At 47.2% G+C, this 15,000-nt stretch overlaps 1 non-coding gene and 1 pseudogene across 1 annotated transcript; both read right to left on the bottom strand.

Moving 5' to 3' along the window:
* LOC125773711 (large subunit ribosomal RNA) overlaps window positions 1-305 on the bottom strand; it is a 3,641-nt pseudogene extending 3,336 nt beyond the window's left edge.
* Window positions 306-1,014: 709 nt separating this feature from the next.
* LOC125773695 (5.8S ribosomal RNA) lies at window positions 1,015-1,172 on the bottom strand. The gene has a single exon (XR_007420302.1). It is a non-coding gene; the product is annotated as a 5.8S ribosomal RNA (ribosomal RNA).
* Between the last annotated feature and the right edge of the window lie 13,828 nt (window positions 1,173-15,000).

The raw sequence follows: 15,000 nt of genomic DNA on the forward strand, positions 1-15,000 counted from the left end.
TCAAGCAACACGACTCCATGGAGCCGACCGTCTACTGTCACGTGGGTTAGTGCCGTTCTACGGGCCTATCACCCTCTCTGGGTAGATGAGCCACCTTCAAGTTGAACTTGAACTGTTTGCACCGTGCATAGTAGATAATGGTCGTTCCAGTACACGGAATCGGACAGGTGCAGTTACACACCGTCCCTACGTGCTGAGCTTCTCCCGTTTCGCTCGCAGCTACTCAGGGAATCCCGGTTGGTTTCTTCTCCTCCCCTTATTAATATGCTTAAATTCTGGGGGTTGTCTCACATCACTTGAGGCCTACAACAAAATCAGTCACATTCCATTCGTTTCGAACCCGGGGCATAGCGAACCGATATATACGCAACAACACTTCACACACACACACACACGGATTGGGCAATTTACGGTCATTTTTGAATCAACGATGGCCCCCCCGAGCACGTTGTCCGAATATCACTCCAATAAGGACAACGAGTTCCGCTCGGCATCGTTTTGATTCGATCTCTCAACAACAACTCTCGGTCGACTTGGTCGACTTGGACCCACGATGTCTCCCCCCGAGCATGTCGAGCCAACTGCACCACTATTGTATTGGACAACATGTTCCCCTCGGGCATCGATGGGTTAATCATGCACCACTATTATAAAACCCTTTGACGTTTTCCCCCAAGCACGTTGATCCAGTATTACGACGGATACGGTCAACGAATTCTTGGACATCAAAGAGGTTTTCGATTGAATTTCCCCATGTTTCACAACGTACTCTTAGCGGTATCCTACGATACGTCTCACTCTATTTGTGTGTGTGCGCGTTTACGTGCGTGCGATTTATGCGGTTCACCCCTTTACTTTCAGCGCCCTGCGGTCCCAACAAAGGTCCCGAGCACGCCATTATGCACAGTGTGGAAGCGTGTTTCCCCCACGACACTAGACGGGCTGCTCGCCATAGTGTTCTATTGTGGCACGCTCCACCCTGAAGTTTGGTTTGTTGTATATCAAGGAATTGATAGGCACTCAAGAATGTGTGCATCGGCCGGGTTTAATCGTCCGACGCGCAATATGCGTTCAACTTATCGGTGTTCATGTGTCCTGCAGTTCACATTGTGACGCGCATTTAGCTGCGGTCTTCATCGATCCATGAGCCGAGTGATCCCCTGCCTAGGGTTTTATAGTAAGGTTCCCAATGTAACACAATCCCGGTGGTACGTCCAAAGACTAACTTTCTGACTAAGTTGTCTTTATTACCCAATAGTCCCAGGCCTTGTGACTTGTGGCTCATGTCTACGCCCATGGCCACCATTCGCTAAGATAGTTTTGAAGTCACTTTGAAGGCCCAGGAACAACTCTCTTAGCACATCGGTTAACCTGGCGCCGCAGTCAACTCATGTGCTTGGATCGGATCGAGCTATTGAGTATTGGGCCTGCATACTCGCTCATCCGTATCCTTTGCGTACCGCCCCATGGCCCTTGTATGTCTGCACCACAGTTCCTGTTCGTTCCGTGCCTATGGCCGGATACGTATTGCACATCGGTATACCTGTCGCTACTCAGGCAACTCGTGTGCGTGGATTGGATCGAGAACATGGTGTGTGCCCCATGTTATAATTGATAGTCCATATCCACTTTATAGGTTAAAGTCATAAGTTGTGATTGCACAACCATTCTTCATAAGAGTTTAATCACTCTTCAACTAACTTTCGTTCTGGTGTCTTGGTATCAAATCGCGTAAGACACAAGATTCTACTGGCCAAATAGAATCTAGCACATTGGTTAACCTGGCGCCGCAGTCAACTCATGTGCTTGGATCGGATCGAGCTATTGAGTATTGGGCCTGCATACTCGCTCATCCGTATCCTTTGCGTACCGCCCCATGGCCCCGTCCTTAGAGTTAATGACTAGTAGGCTTAACTCTTTGTATGTCTGCACCACAGTTCCCGTTCGTTCCGTGCCGTGGCCGGATACGTATTGCACATCGGTATACCTGTCGCTACTCAGGCAACTCGTGTGCGTGGATTGGATCGAGCTCATGGGGTGTGTAGAGATTCCATGTTATAATTGCAAGTCCATATCCACTTTATAGGTTAAAGTCATAAGTTGTGATTGCACAACCATACTTCATAAGAGTTTAATAACTCTTCAACTAACTTTCGTTCTGGTGTCTTGGTATCAAATCGCATAAGACACAAGATTCTACTGGCCAAATAGAATCTAGCACATTGGTTAACCTGACGCCGCAGTCAACTCATGTGCTTGGATCGGATCGAGCTATTGAGTATTGGGCCTGCATACTCGCTCATCCGTATCCTTTGTGTACCGCCCCATGGCCCCGTCCTTAGAGTTAATGACTAATAGGCTTAACTCTTGTTTGTCTGCACCACAGTTCCCGTTCGTTCCGTGCCGTAGCCGGATACGTATTGCACAGTAGTAGACACCGTAATCTGACGTATCTAACACACCACTATTGTAACTCGTCGTCCAAGGACCTTTCAAGTGCCTGATGGCCAGGGGAGCTCTTACACGGCACGGAGACACAGTGATGCTCGCCCATCAAAGTGTACAACGATCGAGTTTGCTTAAGTGTCTGGGTACCTACACACCAGACACAATGCAATGGCCATGGATCCACACAAGGCACATCACATGCAGAAAGCTTCACCAGATTATGACACATACCACACTCTTGTAACTCGTCGTCGAAGGGGCGTTCAAAGTGCCTTACGGCTAGGGGAGATCTAGCACGGCACGGAGACACAGTGATGGTTGCCCATCAAAGTGTACAACGATCGAGTTTGCTTTCCGCGCAAGCGTTCTAAGTGTCTGGGTACCTACACACCAGACACAATGCAATGGCCACGGATCCACACAAGGCACATCACATGCAGAAAGCTTCACCAGATTCTGACACATACCACACTCTTGTAACTCGTCGTCGAAGGGGCGTTCAAAGTGCCTTACGGCTAGGGGGGATCTAGCACGGCACGGAGACACAGTGATGGTCACCCATCAAAGTGTACAACGATCGAGTTTGCTTTCCGCGCAAGCGTTCTAAGTGTCTGGGTATCTAAGCACCAGACACAATGCAATGGCCACGGATCCACACAAGGCACATCACATGCAGAAAGCTTCACCAGATTCTGACACATACCACACACATGCAACTCGTCGTCGAAGGGGCGTTCAAGTGCCTTACGGCTAGGGGAGATCTAGCTCGGCACGGGGACACAGTGATGGTCACCCATCAAAGTGTACAACGAACGAGTTGGCTTTCAACAAATTCTGACACATAGCAAGCGAGCGACCGAGCTACACCGAAGGCAGCCCATGGTTGGTCACTCGCGGACGATCATCAGTAATGATCCTTCCGCAGGTTCACCTACGGAAACCTTGTTACGACTTTTACTTCCTCTAAATCATCAAGTTCGGTCAACTTCAGCCATGCCAGCTGCAGCTCACGAAGGAACCGCGGAAGGTAAGCCTCCAGAAACCTCACTAAATAATCCATCGGTAGTAGCGACGGGCGGTGTGTACAAAGGGCAGGGACGTAATCAGCACTAGCTAATGACTAGTGCTTACTAGAAATTCCAGGTTCATGGGGACCGTTGCAGTCCCCAATCCCGACTAGATGGGCATTTTAGTGATTTCCCGTTCCTCTCGGAATGGGGGCGCCTATTGGCGAGAACACGCTGCGACCCACATTGTAGCACGCGTGCAGCCCAGAACATCTAAGGGCATCACGGACCTGTTATCGCTCATTCTCAGCTTGCTAAACACAAGTTGTCCCGCTAAGCAGGGCAAACGTAGCCGACGACCGCCCGTGAAGGCGCCGCCCGGCTGTAACGTCAGGTGCGCCCGGAGGCGCACTGCTGACAGCGTTCTAGTTAGCATGTTTGAGTCACGTTCGTTATCGGAATTAACCAGACAAATCATTCCACGAACTAAGAACGGCCATGCACCACTACCCTTAAATTTGAGAAAGAGCTATCAATCTGTCTTACCTCGATAAGTTTGGACCTGGTAAATTTTCCCGTGTTGAGTCAAATTAAGCCGCAAGCTCCACTTCTTGTGGTGCCCTTCCGTCAATTCCTTTAAGTTTCAACTTTGCAACCATACTTCCCCCGGAACCCGATTTTGGTTTCCCGGAAGCGACTGAGAGCACCGAATAGGGGTAGCGTCTCCCAATTGCTAATTGGCATCGTTTACGGTTAGAACTAGGGCGGTATCTAATCGCCTTCGATCCTCTAACTTTCGTTCTTGATTAAAGAAAGCATCCATGGCAAACGCTTTCGCTTCAGTTGGTCCTACGACGGTCTACGAATTTCACCTCTCGCGCCGTAATACCAATGCCCCCAACTACTTCTGTTAATCATTACCTCTAGGTTTCTGACAAACCAACGAAATCGTATAAACCGAGGTCATATTCCATTATTCCATGCAAGATTATTCTCGGCCAACGCCAACCCCACGGGGGGGCCGGACGCTTTGTCTTAGCCTGCTTTGAGCACTCTAATTTGTTCAAGGTAAATGTGAGTATCTTGAGCACCATGAGGAGCCCGTGCCGGAGTTAACCGGTAGCACGGTACTCGTTCACAGAGTAACGCCCAAGTACACCATTGTGAGTCGCAGCCGTGAGCGCGCGCACGAACGGCCCCGGCGTGTAACCGGGCGCCCGTGGCGGTCACGTGTCTGGACGGGCAATCAACTTCGAACGTTTTAACCGCAACAACTTTAATATACGCTAGTGGAGCTGGAATTACCGCGGCTGCTGGCACCAGACTTGCCCTCCACTTGATCCTTGTTGAAGGATTTATACTCAACTCATTCCAATTATGGACCATCGTTAGAGAGGTCCATATTGTTATTTCTCGTCACTACCTCCCCGTACTGGGATTGGGTAATTTACGCGCCTGCTGCCTTCCTTGGATGTGGTAGCCATTTCTCAGGCTCCCTCTCCGGAATCGAACCCTGATTCCCCGTTACCCGTCGCAACCATGGTAGTCCTCTACACTACCATCAATAGTTGATAGGGCAGACATTTGAAAGATCTGTCGTCAGTCGACAAGCGACCATACGATCTGCGTCCTTATCCAGACTTCAACTCAAGCCGCCCGGAGGCGATTGGTTTAACTAATAAGTGCACCAGTTCAGCTACCCGCGAGGGCAACAGTCCCGGCATGTTGCATGTATTAGCTCTGGATTTTCCACAGTTATCCAAGTAACTAGTGGTAGGATGATCTTGTGAATTATAGCTGTTATACTGAGCCTTATGCGGTTTCACATTCATTTATGTTTGTACTTAGACATGCATGGCTTAACCTTTGAGACAAGCGTATATTACTGGTAGGATCAACCAGAATTCGTTCCACTACAGACACACACTCGCTTAGTGGGAAATAAATTTCCACACAACTCTCTCTCTCTAGAACCATATGGAATGGCTCTTTGGTGTTGGGTAAGGCACCAATTTGTTGGGGTGTAACGGTCACCACCAACTTTAAGTTTGTTAGGGCACAACGGAAACCACTAACTAAACTTTAGGAAACTAAATTTCCTCACACATTATCTCTCACCATATTAGCACTAGGTGCTATCCACGATTGTACAACGTTTCAACTCTTGAATCGACCGTAGGGCCGCGGAATTGCTTCCGGGCCCCTATTCTCGCTATTAATTGTTCATCTCTTTCAATACATCGAGTTCGTTCCATTGGGTAGTTCGCATGGCGAACGTTTTGATGCAGCCCCCTGGGGGACCACGGCACTTTACACCGGGTATGGTGTATGCGCAACCTACATATAACAATAAACCCCTTATGCGTGTGTAAACCGATGTTGGGCTGCTCAACATCTTTCATGGTTACATCACTTGCACCAGAACCCACGGTGCCGATTTGGTAATATGTTGTACATTTACTCTCAAGATGTACGCTTCGGCCCCTTATTCAGGGGCTCAAGCTATTACCAGCAAGAACAATCCTCATCCAGACTTGAACTCGAAACACCCGGAGGCGAACGGTTTAACTAATAAGTGCACCAGTCTTGAATCCATGCGTCGGTGGAAACAATGCCGGCGTGTTGCATGTATTAGCTCTGAACTTAGCGAGTGATTGCCTTGCAGCTGTCATACTGAGCGTAGAGCGTGATTATCGCTCACTTGAACCATGTTGAATGGCTCTTTGGTGTAGGGTAAGGCACCAATTTGTTGGGGCGCAACGGTCACCACCAACTTAAGACTTGCTTATAGGCATTTCAACGTTTTCAACTCTTAAATCGACCGTGTTTCATTATCATCTCTTCTTCTTATTAAATGCATCGAGTTCGTTCCATTGGGTAGTTCGCGTGGCGAACGGTTTGATGCAGCCCCCCGGGGGGGACCACGGCACTTTACACCGGGCATGGTGTATGCGCAACCTACAGATCACCAATATATTTGTGATCGATAATGCACACTTCTTACACGACTGACCAGTCGACAGCGCTGCCTTCCTATTATGCGTGTGTAAACCGATGTTGGGCTGCTCAACATCTTTCACGGTTACATCACTTGCACCCGAACCCATGGTGCCGATTTGGTAATATGTTGTACATGGTCTCAAGATGTACGCTTCGACCCCTTATTCAGGGGCTCAAGCTATTACCAGCAAGATCAATCCTCATCCAGACTTGAACTCGAAACACCCGGAGGCGAACGGTTTAACTAATAAGTGCACCAGTCTTGAATCCATGCGTCGGTGGAAACAATGCCGGCATGTTGCATGTATTAGCTCTGAACATAGCGAGTGATTGCCTTGTAGCTGTCGAACTGAGCGTAGAATGTGATTATCGCTCACTTGAAAGGATCAAGCCCTTTCGAGTCGTCCGGTTTTTACGCCAGACGACTCGGTTCACCATCTTTCGGGAAGGGACCGTCTCGGTCGCAAGCTGCTCCGGTCCCCAAACAACCTGCGACAAATGATAGGAAATGCCGACATCAATACGTGTTCAGTTTGGTTTATCGCTCATAGGTCTTTTTGACCATCGATCCCTGATTATAACTCTCAATTAAACAGTCAGGAGAGTAAGGCATGCCCATCGATATCTCATCGACAGGCGATACCGCAAGAACGGCCAACGACACATCAGGTGATCGATTATTGCTACGACTTTTGCTTAATCGTTTCCACTCCTTGGAGAAAGAAACCCCCGGGGACCGTCTCGGTCGCAAGCTGCTCCGGTCCCTAAACAACCTGCGACAAATGATAGGAAATGCCGACATCAATACGTGTTCAGTTTGGTTTATCGCTCATTGGTCTGTTTGACCATCGATCCCTGATTAAACTCTCAGTAATCCAGTCGGGAGAGTAAGGCATGCCCATCGATATCTCATCGACAGGCGATACCGCTTGAACGGCCAACGACACATCAGAGGATCGTATCTTGCTACAACTTTTGCTTAATCGTTTCTTCTCCTTGGAGAAAGAAACCCCCGGGGACCGTCTCGGCCGCAAGCTGCTCCGGTCCCTAAACAACCTGCGGCATCAAATGATAGGAAAAGCCGACAACAATACGTGTTCAGTTTGGTTTATCGCTCATTGGTCTGTTTGACCATCGATCCCTGATTAATACTCTCAATTAGAAGGTCGGTAGAGTAAGGCATGCCCATCGATATCTCATCGACAGGCGATACCGCATGAACGGCCAACGACACATCAGAGGATCGTATCTTGCTACAACTCTTGCTTAATAGTTTCCACTCCTTGGAGAAAGAAACCCCCGGGGACCGTCTCGGCCGCAAGCTGCTCCGGTCCCTAAACAACCTGCGGCATCAAATGATAGGAAAAGCCGACATCAATACGTGTTCAGTTTGGTTTATCGCTCATAGGTCTTTTTGACCATCGATCCCTGATTATAACTCTCAATTAAACAGTCAGGAGAGTAAGGCATGCCCATCGATATCTCATCGACAGGCGATACCGCATGAACGGCCAACGACACATCAGAGGATCGTATCTTGCTACAACTCTTGCTTAATAGTTTCCACTCCTTGGAGAAAGAAACCCCCGGGGACCGTCTCGGCCGCAAGTTGCTCCGGTCCCTAAACAACCTGCGGCATCAAATGATAGGAAAAGCCGACATCAATACGTGTTCAGTTTGGTTTATCGCTCATAGGTCTGTTTGACCATCGATCCTAGAATTCAACTTTCGAGTAAGGCATGCCCGTCGATATCTCATCGATAGGCGATACCGGTAGAACGGCCAACGACACACATCTAGGATCGCATTTACTCTTCCTTGGATGGATAACCAATACCCTAGGACCGTTTCATCGCGAGCTGCTCCGGTCCTCAAACAACTCGCGAACCACCGATAGGATGATATTAGGAATGGCCGACTTTCATCCTTTAACTCTCAGTTCTGCTTACCAAAACATAGGTACTTGGACCTTAAAGACCACTATATGTTCCCCGATCGGGGGCAATCGGAACGTCTATCCATCATCAACATCGTTTCACTCATTCCGAACCACCAAATTGGACAGACAGTACCATATTCACCAACCGATTGCTTCAACTTCGCAAACTGTATGGTAAGTTCTACTAATTTCACATCTTACCATCGACTAATAGTGCATAAATCCACTTGGAAATCACTTTTCCTTGGTCCTCGGACCTTCTACGACAACGTCCAACAAATATCCGAAGTCGTTTCCCAACTTAGACCAAGCATTTCGTATCTTTACTTCTAATCGATTTTTTCTCTCATAATTGACGATCAAAATCTAAAAACCACATTTTGAGCCAGAAGCAGTCGTCCGATCGTCCTGGGGGTAGTCTCAATCGATTTAGAAGGGCCCAATTCATAAAGATACGTACTCAGTCAAATTCATGCTTCTGGCTCACCTACCCCCTATATAGAAAACGAAAGCGTACAGGCGTGGAAAACGTGCCATTTTTCTCCATCACGGACTTTTTTTTTCTCGTTGCACCGACTCTAGTAAAAAAGTGAAATTTTTTACTAGTTACCAACTTTTGCAAATTATCATCGGATATCACTTTTCATGGTCTATAGTAAGTTCTTATCACGTTTTAGTAGTTTTTGAAAAAAAAATTTTTTTGAACTTTTCAAAATTTTTCAAAACAAAGTTTTTGTAGGCGGTTTTGTGTATGGAGGGTTACTAGTCTCGGGGTCACTGTTTGACCAAAAAACCACTATATATCATTCGAAAGGTAATTTCAAGGGCTACAAAAAATTGTTCTACGGCACCCCCCTCCGACGTCTAGTATTCGAGTTATTGGCCAAAAACCATCACTTGAGCGATTTTTCGTTCAGGGTACCCGACTCTAGTAAAAAAGTGAAATTTTTCTCGATTGACCAAGTGTTGCAAATGACCATCGGATTTCACTTTTTATGGTCTATAGTGAGTTCTGATCACGATTTGGTACTTTTTGAAAAAATTTTTTTGACGCACTTTTCAAAATTTTGCAAAACCAAAACTTTTTAGGCGGTTTTGTGTATGGAGGGTTACTAGTCTCGGGGTCACTGTTTGACCAAAAAACCACTATATATCATTCGAAAGGTAATTTCAAGGGCTACAAAAAATTGTTCCACGACACCCCCCTGCGACGTCTAGTATTCGAGTTATTAGCCAAAAACCGCAATTATAGCGGTTTTTCGTCCAGGGTACCCGACTCTAGTAAAATGATGCGATTTTTACTAGTCTAGGAACTTTTTGGTCAAAAAATCAAGTATATGTCATTCGATAGATAATTTCAAGGGCTACCAAAAATTGTTCCACGACACCCCCCTGCGACGTCTAGTATTCGAGTTATTAGCCAAAAACCGCAACTTAAGCGGTTTTTCGTCCAGGGTACCCGACTCTAGTAAAATGATGCGATTTTTACTAGTCTAGGGAACTTTTTGGCCAAAAATCAAGTATATGTCATTCGATAGATAATTTCAAGGGCTACCAAAAATTGTTCCACGACACCCCCCTGCGACGTCTAGTATTCGAGTTATGGGCCAAAAACCATTCATACTTGAGCATTTTGCTCATTTTGCCTGTACGGGTACCGGGGACTAGTAAAATCAGGCCAATTTTACTAGAGTAGGGGTCCTTTTTGGTCAAAAAAACAACTTTTGCTCGTTCGATAGGGAATCGATAGGGCAACAAAAAATCGTTCTACGACCCCCCCTTCCGATGTCTAGTATTCGAGTTATGGGCCAAAAACAGTTTATAGCTAATTTTTCACTCGATTTTTCACCAAGTATCGCACATTACTCCGGTTCTATACATTGGATCGTCAATCTTTAAGATTTTATGGGTAGTTCCAACTGTTTGCTACATTTCATCCATACATCACCAACCGATTCAATGTCTGTGCTAGAAGTTATTAGAGGAATAAAAAAATTTACCCTTGGCTTTGGACCGTACAATTTTACCCATTTTTGGCCCATATTTGCCCCATAGCTCCGCCGGTATCCAAGATATGGCCACACTTTGTTCTGGCCATGGGTAGATGGCACTTGTGGCTAGATTTCTTCCATGCACCACTAATCGCTACCATGTCTGTGGCCGGAGCTATTCACGAAAGCGCCTCGCGCACTTGGTCGGATTTTTGGTCCAACTTGCACCATTTTTGGCCCATATTTGCCCCATAGCTCCGCCGGTATCCAAGATATGGCCACACTTTCTTCTGGCCATGGGTAGATGGCACTTGTGGCTAGATTTCTTCCATGCACCACTAATCGCTGCCATGTCTCTGGCCGGAGCTATTCGACGAACAACCATCGCATTTACCTAGGTACTTTTTCGGATTTTTGGTCCAACTTGCACCATTTTTGGCCCATATTTGCCCCATAGCTCCGCCGGTATCCAAGATATGGCCACACTTTCTTCTGGCCATGGGTAGATGGCACTTGTGGCTAGATTTCTTCCATGCACCACTAATCGCTACCATGTCTGTGGCCGGAGCTATTCACGAAAGCGCCTCGCGCACTTGGTCGGATTTTTGGTCCAACTTGCACCATTTTTGGCCCATATTTGCCCCATAGCTCCGCCGGTATCCAAGATATGGCCACACTTTCTTCTGGCCATGGGTAGATGGCACTTGTGGCTAGATTTCTTCCATGCACCACTAATCGCTACCATGTCTGTGGCCGGAGCTATTCACGAAAGCGCCTAGCGCACTTGGTCGGATTTTTGGTCCAACTTCACCATTTTTGGCCCATATTTGCCCCATAGCTCCGCCGGTATCCAAGATATGGCCACACTTTGTTCTGGCCATGGGTAGATGGCACTTGTGGCTAGATTTCTTCCATGCACCACTAATCGCTACCATGTCTGTGGCCGGAGCTATTCACGAAAGCGCCTCGCGCACTTGGTCGGATTTTTGGTCCAACTTGCACCATTTTTGGCCCATATTTGCCCCATAGCTCCGCCGGTATCCAAGATATGGCCACACTTTCTTCTGGCCATGGGTAGATGGCACTTGTGGCTAGATTTCTTCCATGCACCACTAATCGCTGCCATGTCTCTGGCCGGAGCTATTCGACGAACAACCATCGCATTTACCTAGGTACTTTTTCGGATTTTTGGTCCAACTTGCACCATTTTTGGCCCATATTTGCCCCATAGCTCCGCCGGTATCCAAGATATGGCCACACTTTCTTCTGGCCATGGGTAGATGGCACTTGTGGCTAGATTTCTTCCATGCACCACTAATCGCTACCATGTCTGTGGCCGGAGCTATTCGACGAACAACCATCGCATTCACCTTCTCGTTGCACTTCTTCGGGAATTTGGTGCAACCAAGTTTTCACTATAACTTGGTCATTTTCCGTCCATCGGACATGCGGTTTTGGGTGTCGATACTTGACACCGCACGCTACAATATGTTCCTCCACGACCATGTGGTCCGATGCTTCCAACAGGAGCTATTCGAGGATTACCGATTTTTCACCATTAAAAATGCTCAATTTTGCACCAACTTTTGCCTATAACTCAGGCTGTATCGATCGGATCTTCAATCTTGAAAAAGTTTTAAATAGGTGGCACCAAATGCTACATTTCGTTCTTCCACGTCAACTTTGTCCGATGTCTAGCAAAAAAGTTATTCGCGAACCAAGTCCAGAACCCATGCAATGGCTGCCCTCATTGCATACATCACGGCGGTTAACTCTCGTTACTCTATACCGTGGACTTGGTACTTTTTCAGGCATTCGTTGCTACTTCTCGGTTCATGATATTCGTTTACGGTCTTCACTAGGGCATTTGGTGCTCCTTATCGGTTCATGATATTCGTTTACGGTCTTCACTAGGGCATTTGGTGCTCCTTATCGGTTCATGATATTCGTTTACGGTCTTCACTAGGGCATTTGGTGCTCCTTATCGGTTCATGATATTCGTTTACGGTCTTCACTAGGGCATTTGGTGCTCCTTCTCGGTTCATGATATTCGTTTACGGTCTTCACTAGGGCATTTGGTACTGGGCTTCCCACTTTCTACTGATCGATCCATACTCACTTGCGTGCACCTAGCCTAGGAAGGTTTCCTTGGGCTTCCCATCTTTCTACTGATCGATCCATACTCACTTGCGTGCACCTAGCCTAGGAAGGTTTCCTATGGCTTCCCATCTTTCTACTGATCGATCCATACTCACTTGCGTGCACCTAGCCTAGGAAGGTTTCCTTGGGCTTCCCATCTTTCTACTGATCGATCCATACTCACTTGCGTGCACCTAGCCTAGGAAGGTTTCCTATGGCTTCCCATCTTTCTACTGATCGATCCATACTCACTTGCGTGCACCTAGCCTAGGAAGGTTTCCTTGGGCTTCCCATCTTTCTACTGATCGATCCATACTCACTTGCGTGCACCTAGCCTAGGAAGGTTTCCTTGGGCTTCCCATCTTTCTACTGATCGATCCATACTCACTTGCGTGCACCTAGCCTAGGAAGGTTTCCTTGGGCTTCCCATCTTTCTACTGATCGATCCATACTCACTTGCGTGCACCTAGCCTAGGAAGGTTTCCTATGGCTTCCCATCTTTCTACTGATCGATCCATACTCACTTGCGTGCACCTAGCCTAGGAAGGTTTCCCTTTGGTACCGACTTCCATCTACGCACTCGATATAACCTAGGTACTTGGTACCGATGATGGTTAACACTCAAGCATTTCTTGCATCCTGCGTGCAAGGTACCAATTTTCACTTCTTAGGTACGTTTATGGGCCCGCATTTATCCAATATCGCTCCGATGGCCTTTCGCATTATTTCATCCGATAGCCCTTGCCAAAAGCTACCAAAAGTTCCTCCACGGCCATGTGCTCCGACGCTTAGTTTAGGAAATATTCGAAAAAATTCATCTTAGGAAAAATTTTCTTATTGGAAAATCACCTTAAATCGATGGCCATTTTTTGGGCAAAAACTTTAACGTCTTCCCGACTTTGCGGGAATTGCGAATTTTAGGCACCCAGAGAAAATCTTTTACTTTAAGGGGGCGGCCGCGAAGTTGCCCAAAGTCTCGGACACAAAAATTCTCAAGTTCCCCACTCTAGTAAATCGCCCTATGAGTATCTCCTGGCCCGCGAGCTCTGCGAGCGGGCCAGCTTCGGCGATTTTTGCCTTTTCGCCTAGGCGGTTCTTCTACGAAATTGGTCCACAGCTTTTGCTCAGAAAGCTAGCATTTGTTGCAACAGTTAGGTACTTGGTACCACATTTTGGTATCCATTTGGGCATTTGTGGCAACTACTCGGTACTTTGGCCCACATTTCGCTCTACTCGGGCTTCTATGGTGGTACTTGTCGGTACTTCTGGCCAACTTAGGCCAATTGGGTGCAACTTGTGGGTACTCTGTGGGTACTTTAGGGCGTATTGTGTCTTTCGGGTGAACCTTCGCTATACTTCATGGGTACTGATGGCCAACTTAGGAACATTCAGTGCAACCTTTGGGCCTAAGGAAATTTGTCCAACTCTTTGGACTTAGAAAATTTTCTGGACTTAGAAAATTTTCTGGACTTGTAAAAATTTTCAAATGTTCAATTTGGCCCACATTTCGCTCTACTCGGGCCTCTATGGTGCTACTTGGCGGTACTTTTGGCCAACTTAGGCCAATTGGGTGCTCTTTGTGGGTACTCTATCGGTACTTTTGGCCAACTTAGGCCAATGGGGTGCTATATGTGGGTGCTCTATCGGTACTTTTGGCCATGTTAGGCCCATTCGGTGCTATTTGTGGGTACTCTATCGGTACTTTTGGCCATGTTAGGCCCATTCGGTGCTATTTGTGGGTACTCTATCAGTACTTTTGGCCAACTTAGGCCAACTCAGTGCTACTTGTGGGTACTCTATCGGTACTTTTGGCCAACTTAGGCCAACGCGGTGCTATTTGTGGGTACTCTATCGGTACTTTTGGCCAACTTAGGCCCATTCGGTGCTATTTGTGGGTACTCTATCGGTACTTTTGGCCAACATAGGCCAATTGGGTGCTACTTGTGGGTGCTCTATCGGTACTTTTGGCCAACTTAGGCCAACTGGGTGCTATTTGTGGGTACTCTATCGGTACTTTTGGCCAACATAGGCCAATTGGGTGCTACTTTTGGGTGCTCTATCGGTACTTTTGGCCAACTTAGGCCAACTGGGTGCTATTTGTGGGTACTCTATCGGTACTTTTGGCCAACTTAGGCCAACTCAGTGCTTCTTGTGGGTACTCTATCGGTACTTTTGGCCAACTTAGGCCCATTCGGTGCTATTTGTGGGTACTCTATCGGTACTTTTGGCCAACTTAGGCCAACTCAGTGCTATTTGTGGGTACTCTATCGGTACTTTTGGCCAACTTAGGCCAACGCGGTGCTATTTGTGGGTACTCTATCGGTACTTTGGGACATATTATGTCCTTCGGGTGAACCTTCTCGATACCTCATGGGTACTTGTGGCCAACTTAGGAAAATTCAGTGCAACCTATGGGCCTTTGGAAATTGTTTCAACACTTTGGACTTAGAAAATTTTCTGGACTTAGAAAATTTTT

Source organism: Anopheles funestus, assembly GCF_943734845.2.
Source record: "Anopheles funestus chromosome X unlocalized genomic scaffold, idAnoFuneDA-416_04 X_unloc_47, whole genome shotgun sequence".
Classification (NCBI taxonomy): domain Eukaryota; kingdom Metazoa; phylum Arthropoda; class Insecta; order Diptera; family Culicidae; genus Anopheles; species Anopheles funestus.